Source organism: Lepisma saccharinum, chromosome 3, assembly GCF_977018435.1.
Source record: "Lepisma saccharinum chromosome 3, izLepSacc3.1, whole genome shotgun sequence".
NCBI lineage: Eukaryota > Metazoa > Arthropoda > Insecta > Zygentoma > Lepismatidae > Lepisma > Lepisma saccharinum.
In genome coordinates this window covers 64,923,824-64,937,975 of record NC_139231.1, presented here as the reverse complement: position 1 = coordinate 64,937,975, position 14,152 = coordinate 64,923,824, and the positions used below count along the sequence as shown (strand labels likewise).

At 40.4% G+C, this 14,152-nt stretch overlaps 1 protein-coding gene across 1 annotated transcript in view; it reads right to left on the bottom strand.

Moving 5' to 3' along the window:
- The window catches only part of LOC145985092 (neurotrimin-like), a 548,487-nt gene that overhangs the window by 31,457 nt on the left and 502,878 nt on the right, over positions 1-14,152 (bottom strand). The gene's annotated exons all lie outside the window — the stretch shown is intronic.

Below are 14,152 nucleotides of genomic sequence, written 5' to 3'. Positions count from 1 at the left end.
AAATTGTGCGTTACGATAGTGCGTATCACGCAATTGCTGATCCGTAAACGATAAGCAATTTTCTTATCAGACCCTTAATCGAGCGAGACGGACCCTTAGCCCTCAAAGGGCAGCCGGCTGAAGGCTTGGCCGTGGAAGAAGGCGTTCGATCTCCATAAAAAGGCTCCGAACGTTTTTAGGGGCGCTATTTACCCCCGGAAGTGCTGAGATTCTGCTAATACAAGACTATTTTAAGAAAATTGAATGGATGGATCTCGGCGTTAAAGCTCTCTTCCTTGCATCTTTTATGAGCACCGCAGACTTCGAAGCTCAGGGAGGCGTTCAATTCTGTGCGTGACCTCCTTCGAGGAAATGACCCTTCGCTCCCCAATGAACGGAGCATCCACAGACCTAGGGATGGTCACAAAATTCGGATAACAGATATCTGGATTTCAAATTATCCGAATCCGAATATCCGGATAATTTGGATATCTGGATAGTACGCATATCCGGATAGTTCAGATTTGATGAAGGATTTGTAAAAAATCAGTACAGTGAAATACGAACATGACGAATAAAAGAATATATGGATAGCCTGTAAAAAGAATAAACGATACAACTGTTCAGATAGTGCACAAATTCGGATAATCCGAATATCAGGATATCGGATATCCTGAAAATTAGGATAATCCGAATATTAGGACAATCTGGATATTAGATATCCGGATAATTACGATATTCCGAATTTCAGATATACGATATTCGGATAAATTGAATAAATCGCATATCTAGATAATCCATATATATGAATATCAGAATATCAAATATCCAGATATTTGATATCCGGAGAGAAAATTATCCGATATCAGGATAAAATTTAATTCGGATTAGGCCGATATACAACGCAGGCTAACTTGGATCTGGCGATTATAAACAAAAGGCGTCCGCAGAAAATATTCCAGGGAAGATCAATATTTAAAAGTGCTGTCCCTAATCGAAGTATTTTGACGTCATGTTTAAGTACCATTGAAAAAAGGAACCGTTTTTGTAGAGAGATGGGGCGCCGTCGCCTTGTAATCAAGGGGTTCGATACCTGGTGGAGGCACATAGTGGTTCGGATCGCACTTTAAACTGTAGGTCCAGTCCCAATAAGCCTTACTGTGCATAAAGTGGACTTTTTAAAACACCAAATCAATGAATCAATCAATTGTAGTTCGAATTCGATCCCTCCCTGGATCGCTCCGGATTAGCCTATGCATACATGAAGTTGACTTACTCGGAGTGAAATGAATTGATTGCAATTAAAATTGTTGATGTGTCAGCACTTATGCTAATTTGCACCCGTCATATTACACGGGGCCCAGCCCTTTACAGTTGCTGAAATCAACATCTGTCTCTGAGGATTCATATCTCCTTAACCAATTAAAAGCTGAGGCTGCAAAGGGGAAGTCAGCACATTCAAGGATAAAACGCAGGACAACAAACAGCTCTCCAGATTATACTGGCCGTAGGTTCAGACGCCAGAGCCTCGTTGCCATGCAATTTCTGTTATCGGGGTGTACTACGTGGAAGTGATGCCTTACCAGAAGGCCCCTTTCACCCCTCGGAGATAAATTAAAGAAGTGAAGTGAGACGAAGGATGATAGCAAGACAGACTGAAGGAGCTTTCTCAACATAGCGACAAGCCACACCCTCTCCCCCTGCAAATTCGGTAAAAAAGCATTTTCTGCGGATGTGTGACCAACAGACCGGGGAGCAGTTCCCTTCTTTTCATGCAACTTTTCTATCTCTGCTTACTCTGTGTTTCCTTAATTGTTGCTCTTTGTGTATTTTCTCCTGTTTATCATTTACTATTTCTCTCTCTTACTCTCTCTCCCCCATCGCTGAAGGCGCTCAAGTGTCAACCTCACTTCCATTTGGGCAGGCCTACAAGGCTCTGGCGTCTGAACATATATTCAGTATAATCCTCTGTATAGCAGTGTGTTGTCCTGCGTTTTGTCTTTATATGTGCTGGGTGCTCTCTTACAGCCTAACATTTTAACCTAGGTAAGGAGTTGTAGTCTTCATAGACACATGTTGATTTTAATCATGGTAAGGAGCATAACGTGACGGGTGCATACTACCCAAATGCTGACGCACCCAAAAACTTTCATTTAAATCAATCAGTCTCTCTCCACACACACACACACACACACACATAACTCGCTCATCTCACTTCACAAGAAACGAGAGACATGGGAACGAACCTACAAAGAAATTCAAACTTTGTTACCTTGTTTACAAGACGACGACGTTACCTCTATGCCATCCGAGAGGCCAAGTGGTGGATGAATTGGACGAGATGACCCAATTCCTTAGCCCCAAAGAGCACCCGACATGACGCCTTTGGATTTTTTCTGGGGATATGTGAAATATTTGGTTTAAATATGGTGGAGTTAGCACAGGGATGAGACCCTAGGGGTCCCAGGATGTAATTCTTGTCTGGGCATGGATGTTCTTTGCGAGTGCTGCTTCATCAATTTCCCCATGTCATCCCTCATTCTCATGGTCGCGATTAGCCAAAAGGGACAGAGAAGCGACGGTAAATAACTAAAAATAAACCATTACAATGTGTCAGACATTTTGCACACACCCTGTATTTCTATTCAACTCTCCTAGCTTTAGGATCTCCCACATATCCAAATGGTTAGTGTTCTCACCTTTGGTGATAGCGGTCCTGGGTTCGATTCCGGTTTGGAGAACCGAAAATTTCGGTGCTGATCCAACATCGTGAGGGCAATTGGGGCGTTACTTGAAAAGAAGAAGTAGCGGGCGCCGAAAGCAAGAAAACAGCGGCCATGGACACGACGCCCAATGGAAAAATGCGGGGCGGAATTTAGTTTTATAGTTTTCTGGTTTTAGAGAGAGAGGGCGGGGGAAGTTATATTGATTATCCAATTTGTTTCATAATACTTTCAAACTTTTTTCTCTACGTTCACTATTCCACAAGTTTTTATTGAATACAAGCTAAAAATAATGTATTTTATAGCTATGAAAATAAACATCTGTAAACTCCTATTCACATAAGGTGGTGCACTTTGCAGGGTTGAACTGTTCAAGCATGTGCAACTTTATCTGAAAATTAGTGTACATAGTTGCAGTTGGGAATGAATATATATTCCCCACTGTTAACAAAAACAAACAAAAACTTCCATAATTAAATAATGAATGGGTTTGTAATAAATTAAACTCTTCCAAAGCTCTGGCACGCTTTGATGTCACAAATATTTGTAATTAAAGGTCATCATTTGACAATTTACAAATTACAAAATTTCTTGTTGGACGAGTGAAAACTTGTTGGGAAATTTTCATTAACCAAGCGATGTTTAACCTCGAACAAGATCAATGTTTACCTAAATATTAATTCAAGGTACTCGAATAAATATAGTTAATATGCGTATGTGGAAATTGTATTAACGCCTAGTAAACATTTTATATTTTTCTCTATACATGAACTTCATTTGTATATTTGAAAATATTGATCAATATATCTAGGACATGGCGAAACAAAATGGAAGGGTTTGTGTTCAACTCCATTCTAATGGATTGTTCTTTATATCGTGTTTTTAAAGTCACTTTATTGCGCTTTTAAAGTTTAATTTCTACGTTTTGGGGTCAATACTTATTGAATGAAGTAAATAAAGGAACAATTATAATGAAATACTAATGTTACAACTACGACTCGAAGCCAGAACCTTGAGTTGAGGTTTGCTAAGGGAGACCATGAGGATAACACAGAATGCTATTGGCCACCGAGATGGCAGATTTGCTTCGTTATTGTGCTATGCGTTACGTCATAATACATAACAGAAAAACCTAACTAATTCTCTAGCCATCTTAAATTCGAAGGTTTATAGCTGCAGCAACGTAAGCCTTCCATCTGTCCCTATCCTGGGCAAGATCAATCCAATCTTTTCCATCCTTGTCGACTTCCTTTAGGTCCATCTCAACGTTATCCCTCTATCTTTGTCTTGGCCTTCCTACAGGTCTCATACCATCAGGTTTCCCAACAAGAATCCTGTAAACTCTTATTTTCTCTCCCATTCGTGCCACATCGCCTGCCCACCTAAGTCTTCTTGATTTAATTATTCTAATAATATCTGGACAGGAATACTAATTGTCCAGTTTTAAATTTTAATGCAGGGGACTAAGTTTCACATGCATGAACAGAAAAATCTGCAACACTAAACGGAATGACTAATTTTAAAGATGTCAAAACGGAAACAAAAGCTAAACTATGGATAGAAAGACAATATAAAAAAAGGATAGGGTAAGAAATACCGAGCACTTTAAAGTATTTCAATCTCTCTTTCATTATGCAGCTATTTACTCGCATACTACTGTTAATTCTATGTAGGAGCAATCTTATAGACAAACCACATGAAAATATTTCCACAAAATAACAAACAGAGTGGAAACTTCCAGGAATAAATTCCATGGGTATTCCATTATGGGGGAAAACTGGAACAAGTCTTCTGGGGAAACATGCTAGAACTCTTGTGCGTCCGAGGAAAAACCCGCGTGGTACCGCAAGGGTTAAAGGAAATTTTCCGCAGCACGTTGGCCCGTCTTGGTAGGGGAGGAGTCGACGGAATTTAATAAAGTCTCTCCACCTTCCGCCCCCCCCCCCGCTCTTCCCTTCAACTCTGCACAAGGTTTTTTCATCATTTCCTTTCTCCTCCGTGCTCCTTGAAGGAGAGAAATTATTGCATCCTAGCAAGCAGGCTGCACGCAAAACATCTTGGCGCGAAAAAAACCTAGCAGAGGTTAATACAGGGGGAAGGAGGGATGCATTCAAGGGCCAGCGCAACCTTTTGCATACGGGGGGGACCCCTCCAACTCCCAGCTCATAAACGGAAAGTTGACAACCATAGGCAGTGAGCGAGAATTCGCAAAGGTACAATTTTGCGGAGTAGGAAATTCGCGGGAAATATACTCGAGTGTTTAAAGGAGGGGGTTGCGCAGTTTCGTCCCTCTCTCGAAACTAACCCAACATTTTCTTCAGATGCAAAACTCATTAACTGGCACTTTCCCCAGTTGGTGCATAACTTTCAGGATAACGGTTGAAAGAATTCCCCCTCTCATCTTCTGAAAGAACCAAGGAAGAGAGAGAGAGAGAAGGGGAGAAACCAGCAATTACCTATGCTTAACACCAAGTGGAAAACACGGTGAAATAGATTGTGACTAACTGCACTCATTCTATTCTTCCAATGATGTGCTCCATCTACCAGAATAAACAAGATATTAGCTTTTTTTAATGTCGTTTATTAACTGTGAGAGCCATACGTTGCTGAAAATGTTCTTGTTTTTCGCGTACCTTCATTTAACCTGACAGTATGTACGGTCAAAGTACACTCTTGACACATTTCTAGGAATTTAATGAAAACAAACAAATTCTGGCTTCTCCTTTTTCCCGTTTTGACTATGCCTATGAAGTAATTCGTTTAACCGTTATCTTCTTATAGTCTAGTGTAATTATGATTTGATGTAGGAATTCAAGATGAGAAAGCGGGAGTACTCGGGATTTATTTAGACAGGCTGTTTGTCCAAAAAAAAGTTCGAAAAAATCCAATTGTAGGTTTGCCGCCATTTTGAAAAATAATTTCGCCATATTGGATTTCTGCACTTTGAATTGTTCAAAAGTTGGGAAGGGTAAAAAGTAGTATTATCAAAATTGTGTACTGAATGTATTATGTCTATCGCGGAAATTGACGTGGGATGTTTAGAAGATTCTGCCTATCAGAAAAGCGCTCCCAGCCTGACCATGGGTGATTCTTAGCATGACTTCATCCGTTTCGTGTAATTCTCTTTCATTTTCATACGTCCTATTAAACAGAAACAAGACAGGGACGTCAACTGGTAAAAATATCCTTTCGTTTCCAATTCTCTACCTTTCATGTATCAAGGAATCAGACAATGGGCTGTTGCGTCATGAAGAAACGCCTACTATTGGCTGTTGCTTTTATCCACGCATGCAATTGCGATTTCCATGTGGGTTTTGTGAATATGCACCTGAAACCCCTGAATGAGCAGGCGACAAGGTTAGTCAGTACACCATCTGTGAGACTTTCTTCAGTTTAGTAACATTATTTTTGTGCACTAGCTTTTGTTAACAATTCTCGAATTAAACACTCATCTTCTTCCAATTAACTCAAGTCGAAATTGAGGCACTTTTCTTAAATGAGCTATGTTATCTTTCCTAAGCAAGACACCGAATTGTTGCTGCGTTACAATAATTGATGACCGTGGACCATTATTTTTCCTCGCACGTGTTAGCCAGAGGCAGAGTCGAGGTTGTAGTTGAGAATTTGCATGTTACAGAGAAGCACGTTTGGCTGCGGGCCCTTTTCCCTCAGCCCTCAAGATACAGGCGGATGAACAGACGATTCTTTAAATCTATGGTAATTAAGGGGTCATTTGAGGACACTGTAATTTGCTTCCGAGATAACAGATGGAACCACCGTCGACGGATACGAGCGCAGAGGCCGTGTTAGCGCTTCTGCACCTGAAACCGGCTCAAAGGGATGCTCCTCGAGTTGTTTAAGACGGGGGGAAGGGCTGTAGGATTGTCTCGTGCGTTCCCACGGGACCACTAGGTACCCGGAGGTTTCTCGCAGGAGCCTGTTCTCTCCCGAAATTTAGGTCGCTCGGGCTGGATGGTGAGGGATGGTTATTACCAGTCTGGCCCTCTCTCTCTCTCTCTCTCTCTCTCCCTCTCTCTCCTGGCACAGAATCAGCCGCCATGATTTAAACCCAGCCCCAGGCACCGATAGGGGCTGAGGGAAAGGGGAGGAGGGTTGCGCCATACCCCTCAAACGGCGACCATTATTTCCGAACTCCCTTCACACGTCCCCCCGCCTGTGACCGAGGGAAAGCAAGGCTTACAGAAAGCAGGGCCGGGCAAGATGGCTTTCGGGAAACAACGACGGGCTTGGCTGGGTTTTTAAGTGGATTATGTAGATCAGCCCAGTTATTTCTCGATGCACACACTTTTACGCGAACAAAGGGCTGAAACGATACAATGAACTTACTTCAAATTACGTTGTAACGAATCAGGAAACCACGTATTTCGAGGAGTGTCATAATTTGTTACACGTTTCTGGCTATCGAAGCTCTGGCGCTTGGTGCCAGAGTTACCTTCCATACTGCTCAGTCCACATGTAATCTCAGACTCAGACATGAAAAAATTCATTATATATTGTAATGGATACAATAAATTTGCCGGTGTTACATAGACAATTCCCATAAGATTTAATTTTTGTTACTTAGCGTCTCTTTTCTTATACTTTTGGCTAACCGCGAAGACAAGGATGGGTGATGTTATGATGAAATTAATAAACGAATACTGACAAAGAACACCGATGGCCAGACCGAGATTCGAACCCGGGACACCTGGCGTAGTAGCGTGCTGTGCTAATTACTTCACCACGGATGTAGGCTCGAATTCTTTAAGAATGGGATAGAAAATAATACAGCTCTGACGTCCTGGCTTATACCCACAGAAACCAGGGCACGTTGAATCATTGTTGTGGAAGTGATGGGGTGCGGCACAACATCAAACAAATAATAATAATATATGATGCACATACGCAAACACATACATTACTTAAATAAAGTTGAAGTTCCCGTGCATATAGCACCGTGCTATGAAGGCACATTTAGGGGATGCGGGAGTAGGGTCCCCTCACTCATTCTCGATCTTGGCCATTTTGGAGGTGATGTGATCAGCACCACACATTACTTAAATAATAATAACCCATGGCGCGACAGCCCTTGGCCTATCTCCCGACTGCCAGTCACCCCCCACAGTCTTACCTGTAGAAGTGTGGAGATCTTCAACCGATAATGGGGAGACGTGAGGTCAGCACCTCGAACCCTCAGTCGTTATAGGAGATATCCGAGACCGGGTTACGCTACTCACTCGTAGCTCCCCAATTTCCTCACGATGTTGGGTTGCCACCGGCCCTATACTCAGGCCGAGAACCCAGAGACTGAACGCAGGCGGACTCCAACCCATGCAGTCCCGCAGTCGGAGCCCAAAAGCACAGCGCCTTAGACCGCACGGCCAAGGATACTCGGTAATAAATACTGCAGTTACCAGGCCCACAACTAGATACGTATGACGCGTGTGCACCGCACAAGGCCTCACACTTCCGATATATTATATTATGTGTAACGTAAGTTTGAATCATAATTGAAAAGGGCTAGAAAAAGAACAAGAAATATGTTTTTTAAAAGTCAAAAATGTGCTTTCGAGAATATTTACTACCTGCAAAATTACCGTTCAACAATGCATGAATTGAGTGAAAAAGTCAACTCAGGATTTTTATCCTGTCGGCTTCTCTGCTACCATGTTCCAGTTTCCATAGAATACTAACGTAATAAAAAGTTTCAGCGTGACAATGAATCCGTAATGAACGGTTGTGTAAAAACATAATAAATTATCTTTTTGGACCGATCGTGGCTGCGAAACTGGAGTTGTTTGCCTAGATGTTTTGTACACAGTATCAAATTTTGCCTGTGGTTAACAATGAAAACGTGTGTGTGTTTTATAACAGTAGATAATAATTACGCAGTACTAATAACGATGTTGATTTTAGTGTAGTTTTACGAGAAATGGAAGTTGTCATTTCCACATTTCAACGGCATTGCTTTTCCTAACGACGGGTCTGATAATTCAAATAAATTGCTTGCTTAACTATGCGGACCCACGAGGTCATGAAAACAGCCTAAGTGATTGATTTGGTTTAGTTTACTTCGATTTTCTGTCACTTTTGGCTAATGGCGAAGATGAGGACGAGTGTGATGATATAATGAAATTTATGAAGAGAGCACTCATGTTCAGGCCGGGATTCGAACCCGGAACCTGTGGAGACGTAGCGCGCCGTGCTAACCACTCCGGCACGGAGGTCTGCAAGAAGCCTAAGTGAAAGCGCTCTTTACGCTGCAATCATTTACACTTGCTTTATCTTCTGTTTCATTAATTCCGAATTGTCGTGCGTTTAATTTTATTTCTGTACATCGGTTACTAAATGACACTTAAGGGAAGCACGCACAAGGTACGTTTATTTGTCAACATGAAACCAGTGTTAACTTTTTAAAATTTTGGGTTCTTTTTCATGTTTTTTAACCTACCGAAGGTTCCATCCAGTCCGTGTATTATCTGTTTTCCATAACAAGTACTAAACTTTAACATGGAGTAGAAGAAAACGATTTTTTTCCAATTCAAATGTCACTCCGCATTGTCTTACTCTCCACGATTTGTTGTTGCCATACTTTCAGGGCAAAACCTTGGTTAAAGCTGTGTACTTTTGGCTTTATGGGCCAATTCACACACACACGCGCGCGCAAAAAAAAACATTGCTTTTCCTCAGCTGTCAACTTCCAATTTTTTTTACGCTGCTTCTTTGTCAGAATTCTTCGCCACGTCCCTCCCCATATTTCACTCTTTGTTTAACTTCCACGGTTGTCCTTTCAAGTTCTTCCGTTACTCCACTCAACACTTTCCAGCATCTTTGCAAAGAATCGTGTGTGGTGGGGAGAGAGAAGAAGAGGACAGAACAAAGGAGAGAAGACGACAGGCTACAAGCTCTCGTCTGTGATCGATGGGAGCTGTTGATCCAGACATGATAACCCCATCAACTGCCGAAACGTCTATCTGATGCTGGGTCCCTGTACCAGTTGTGGGATTCGATTCACGCCTCGACTTCTATTTTTTTTATATCGGGTTTTGTGCACTTCATTTCCAGTGTCTAACGAGGGCTATCTCGGCCATCAAAATGTTGGGACGAGCTTCTGCAAATGTTGATGCTACCTCGGAGTACGTCTCCTGCAAGTTTGCTCAGAGTGTGGGGAGAGAGAAGTGCGAATATTTCGCAAGTTCTTTTCGACTGGGCGGTTTCTGCAGACATGAGAGTGGTGCCGGGAAGAAGGCCACAATGATGTTCGGAATTCAATACGCCTACTGTGGGTTGCGTTACTTGGAATGTTGTTGAGGGTGGGTCTTCAACGTTTCAATTCCCTTAACAAATTTCTACTGAAGCTGGTTTAGGAACAGTTTTTCGGGTTCAACGTTCTGCGTGTCCACACGTTTACAAAATCTATATTTAACATGGTAATATTCTGGGTGTACAGTCACGGACACTTCTGAGTTGTAACAATTCCATTGAGAGCCAATCCAGAAGTGTTCGTGACTGTACTTTTCTGCGTCTTACTCTGTCATTTTGTAGAATAATTTTTCTTCCCTAAATTTTCATTAACGTGAACATTGTTTTCTTTCTTTCTTGAGTGTTCAACACTGGCGTTAGTTTCCTCAAGCTCTTCATTTGCTCCCCTCCCCCCTTATTTCCCTGCTCGCTTCATATTTCTTTCCTCCTTGTTCCTTGTTTCCCATGCGTTCGTATTTACAGACGGTGGCTGTGGAACTTGTTTATATTACGTCCCTCTTTGCTGCAGTTCCCATCTGCCCTTGTCTTCCTCTCTCTTCATTTCTCTGAAACTTTCGCAGTTCACATCTTGAGTGACTTGTTTCACATACGCCAACCTGAACCTGCCAATGTGGCTTTTCCCCTCTTATGCTTCCTTCAATACAGCTTCATGATCTACCATCCTGTATCTTCTTCGGATGATCAAATCGATCATCCACATGTTTCTCTTGCCATGTGTATGTTTCAAAAAGTCTGAGGTGGTTACTCCGTCTGTCCATTTCATCTACAACATTCTCCCACAGCTCCACATTTTGAAGGCTTCTCACTCAAGTCAAATCATCACATGTAAAATCTCACTTGACATTGTGTTTGAAATTTCTGAGAGAAGAGGTTACCTTAAATAGAAAATACGTTATGTACGAATGTATTTTGCATGTGTCACGGTATAACATTCTTGAAGGTGCTTGCAGCCATCATTAGCCACGCACACAGTTGCAATTTCCACATAGGATTAGTAAATACGGATCTCTAGCATGGGTATGGGTGACACTACGTGTTTGTGTTTCCACCTATTCATAGTTCCCACTCTGTTCCTTGGTTAAAAAAGAAACACTAAATAACCAGAAAAATAACTCACCTTCTTAGCAGTAAACACTGAGAATATTTCGTTCAAATTTCCGTTTGGGTTTCCTAGAAGCAATGCTTTAGTTTAAAAGAACCACAATAATATTCTAGATCTAAAAAAATAATGTATTTCGTTCTGACAGAAAAAAAATGCTTCTTTTATACAAATATAAAAACAGGGAATGCAATCCACACGACTGTTGCGAGAAACCTGAAACAGATCAGATTTTATCATAATTTGGAATATGAGCGTGATTTTTCGAAAAAGAGATATTAGAAACTTATTTTGCTCCTCCAAGATTTGGCAGGTATACATAGTAACTTTTTGTGAAAAAAAAATCTATATATTTTTGTTCTAGTCCACTCGAGTTTTCATTGTCGATTTATTAATTTCTGAGAGATACTTATACTCTTTTTTTTCACTTTCCTAGATCTGCCTCCTTTTTCTGTACGAAAGCAATGGTATAAGTAGCCGCCTTGTAATCAAGAGGAACAATGTTCGATTCCCGTGCATTGGACAGTGCTTCTAATACCAGTTTAAAATGCAGACCCGCTCCCAATATGTGGCAGTTAGTGGCATGAAGTGAATTGGAGGTTTATCCATGCAGACAACGTTTGAATATTATTGTAAGATATTTTCCAACAAGTGTTAAGGTTAACAAGATTCATTTATTTCTTACTTAGAATTACGAACAGCATTGTTAATAAAGGGTAGCGCAAAATTCATCATCCTATTTGAACTGACTTTTCTTGACATCTTGTTGTTTATATCAGTAGTGTTTTGTCTGTTAAATAGAAGATACTCACGACATTTATTGTGTGCGAAAATTAATAAGTGTACCCCACATGAACGTGGAAAAATTGTGACAATTTTGCGTGATACTTTTTTTTGCCACGGACGTTCAGGTCCCCCGATTTGACCACTCCAGATTTTGCCTTTGGGGATATTTGAAGTCATTGGTTTATGTGAATAAGCCAGAGACGTTACAGCAACTAAAGGAAAATATTCAGCATGAAACTGAAGACATTTCCCGGCAGATTTCCAACACCATGGAAAACGCAATAAAAAGATCCCAAATTTGCATCAATTCGAATTGTGGTCATTTATTGGATGTAATCTTAAAAATTTAGGACATAAAACTTACAAGTATCAATAAAAGAATAAAAGTTTAACACAAAGGAACCTACATTGTTTAATTTAAAACCCAAGCCATAGGCTAAGAAAATCAGGTGATGACTTTTGCGCCACCTGGTAGTAGAATTAATATTCATGAACAAATAAATTAAAGATTACACGCAAACGCACTAAACGAACAAATGAAATAGTATGTGGATGTGTTTCACGAAAACAAAACAACGGTCACCCATATTACAACACGTAATAGTAAGTTTAAGACTCAAACATTACAAAACACCCTGAACAAGGGCGGAAGGTAGGGGGGAGGGGCGAAAAACTAGATACCTTTTAGTTACTCACTCTCCTCAGGAAAGTAATGGAATAACCGTTACGTTAATTCACGACTATGTTATGACGTAATATAAATAAAAATTAGAAATACTTGTTTAGAATATTTTTAAAAGTTAAAATTAGAATTATATTAGTGTTCTCTTAAGACATAGGTGGTGCCAAGAACTAGACTTTACGGTGTACGTATGAGGCATAGCTAACCACGAAGGGTATAGTGTATGTATCATAAAAACCAATGAGATTTATGCATTTATCTTTATACACAGTGACTCAGCTTGTTGTTGTTGTTATTATTCTTGCTTATTTGCAGTAAAGTTGTACTTATTTATTCTGCATCTTTTATGTGAAGAATCTCATTTACCCTTCACACATTTTGAATTATCATGCTAATACCTATCTGATACATGCTAATACTGTACAAGTAAAATGTAGATAATGACATTTTATCTCTATTTATATTTTCGTTAATTAGCATCGATTTATGCCACTTTTAACTAATCACGGAAATGGGGATGAATGATGATTAGATGAAGATGATGAAGGAACATTAACAAGAAACACATGCCAAGACGAGATTCGAATGAGGGAACTACAATGGGGAGATCAAAAATCGACCACTTAATAGGCTCGGTTACCCAACTGGCATAATTTAGTAGTAGCAAAACAAAAATATACATAATTTTGTAACACATTTGTATAAACAACTGTAAAATAGTAAGGTAAACGGTGTATTTCTGCTTTAAAGTTAATACAGTTATATCACCCAAAAAAATAATGGAAACTGAATTACAGTTTGGACGTGTCTACCGGCATCGAATTTCGATAGGAGATCATTCTATTGCAATATGTACTACAGTAGACTTAATTCCATATACAGGGTGTATCATAAGTAAAAGCTCAAACTGACACAGTTGAAAGTACACGATAATAGAAGCAAAAATGTCTCAGTAAACATGGGTCTGCAAACGAGCCGTTTTCGAGATAATTGCGAATGTGTGGTTACAAGCCGCCACTGACTTCATTGTTTGTAAACGTCGTCCTAGTTGGTAAAATGCTAATAAGGTATGCGAATGTGTGGTTAGAAACCGTCACTGATTGCATTTTGTAAACACCGAGTGCTTTACTCTTTGCTCGTTCCGAGGTATGCTCTTTGTTTACAAAACAGAACATTTCCGAGAGGTGGCGTTGTAATCAAAAGGGAAGGATACAATCAGTACACAGTCTAATCGTACTGTGGGAGTCACGTCAGTTGTGCTGTACTGTGTAGTGAAAATGGAACCTTTCATTAACGAAGAGTACATTTTATCAACTAGGACGACGTTTTGCATTATTTTACTTTGCTTTTGTGCCACTTTTGGCTAATTTGCGAAGATGGAGATGAGTGATGATATGATGAAATTGATGAATTGACACTCACAAACATCCATGCCCAGACCGGGATTCGAACCCGGGACTTCTGGCGTCGTAGCGCGATGTCTCGGAAGGATTACATGTGAGAAAATAGTATATATATATTATCGTTGCATCTATCGAGATGAGAATTCAGAGTGCGCGAATGATTTTGGAAGGTGCTGGAAATTGGACTCTCATGCAAGCGACATGCAGTGTTACCTAC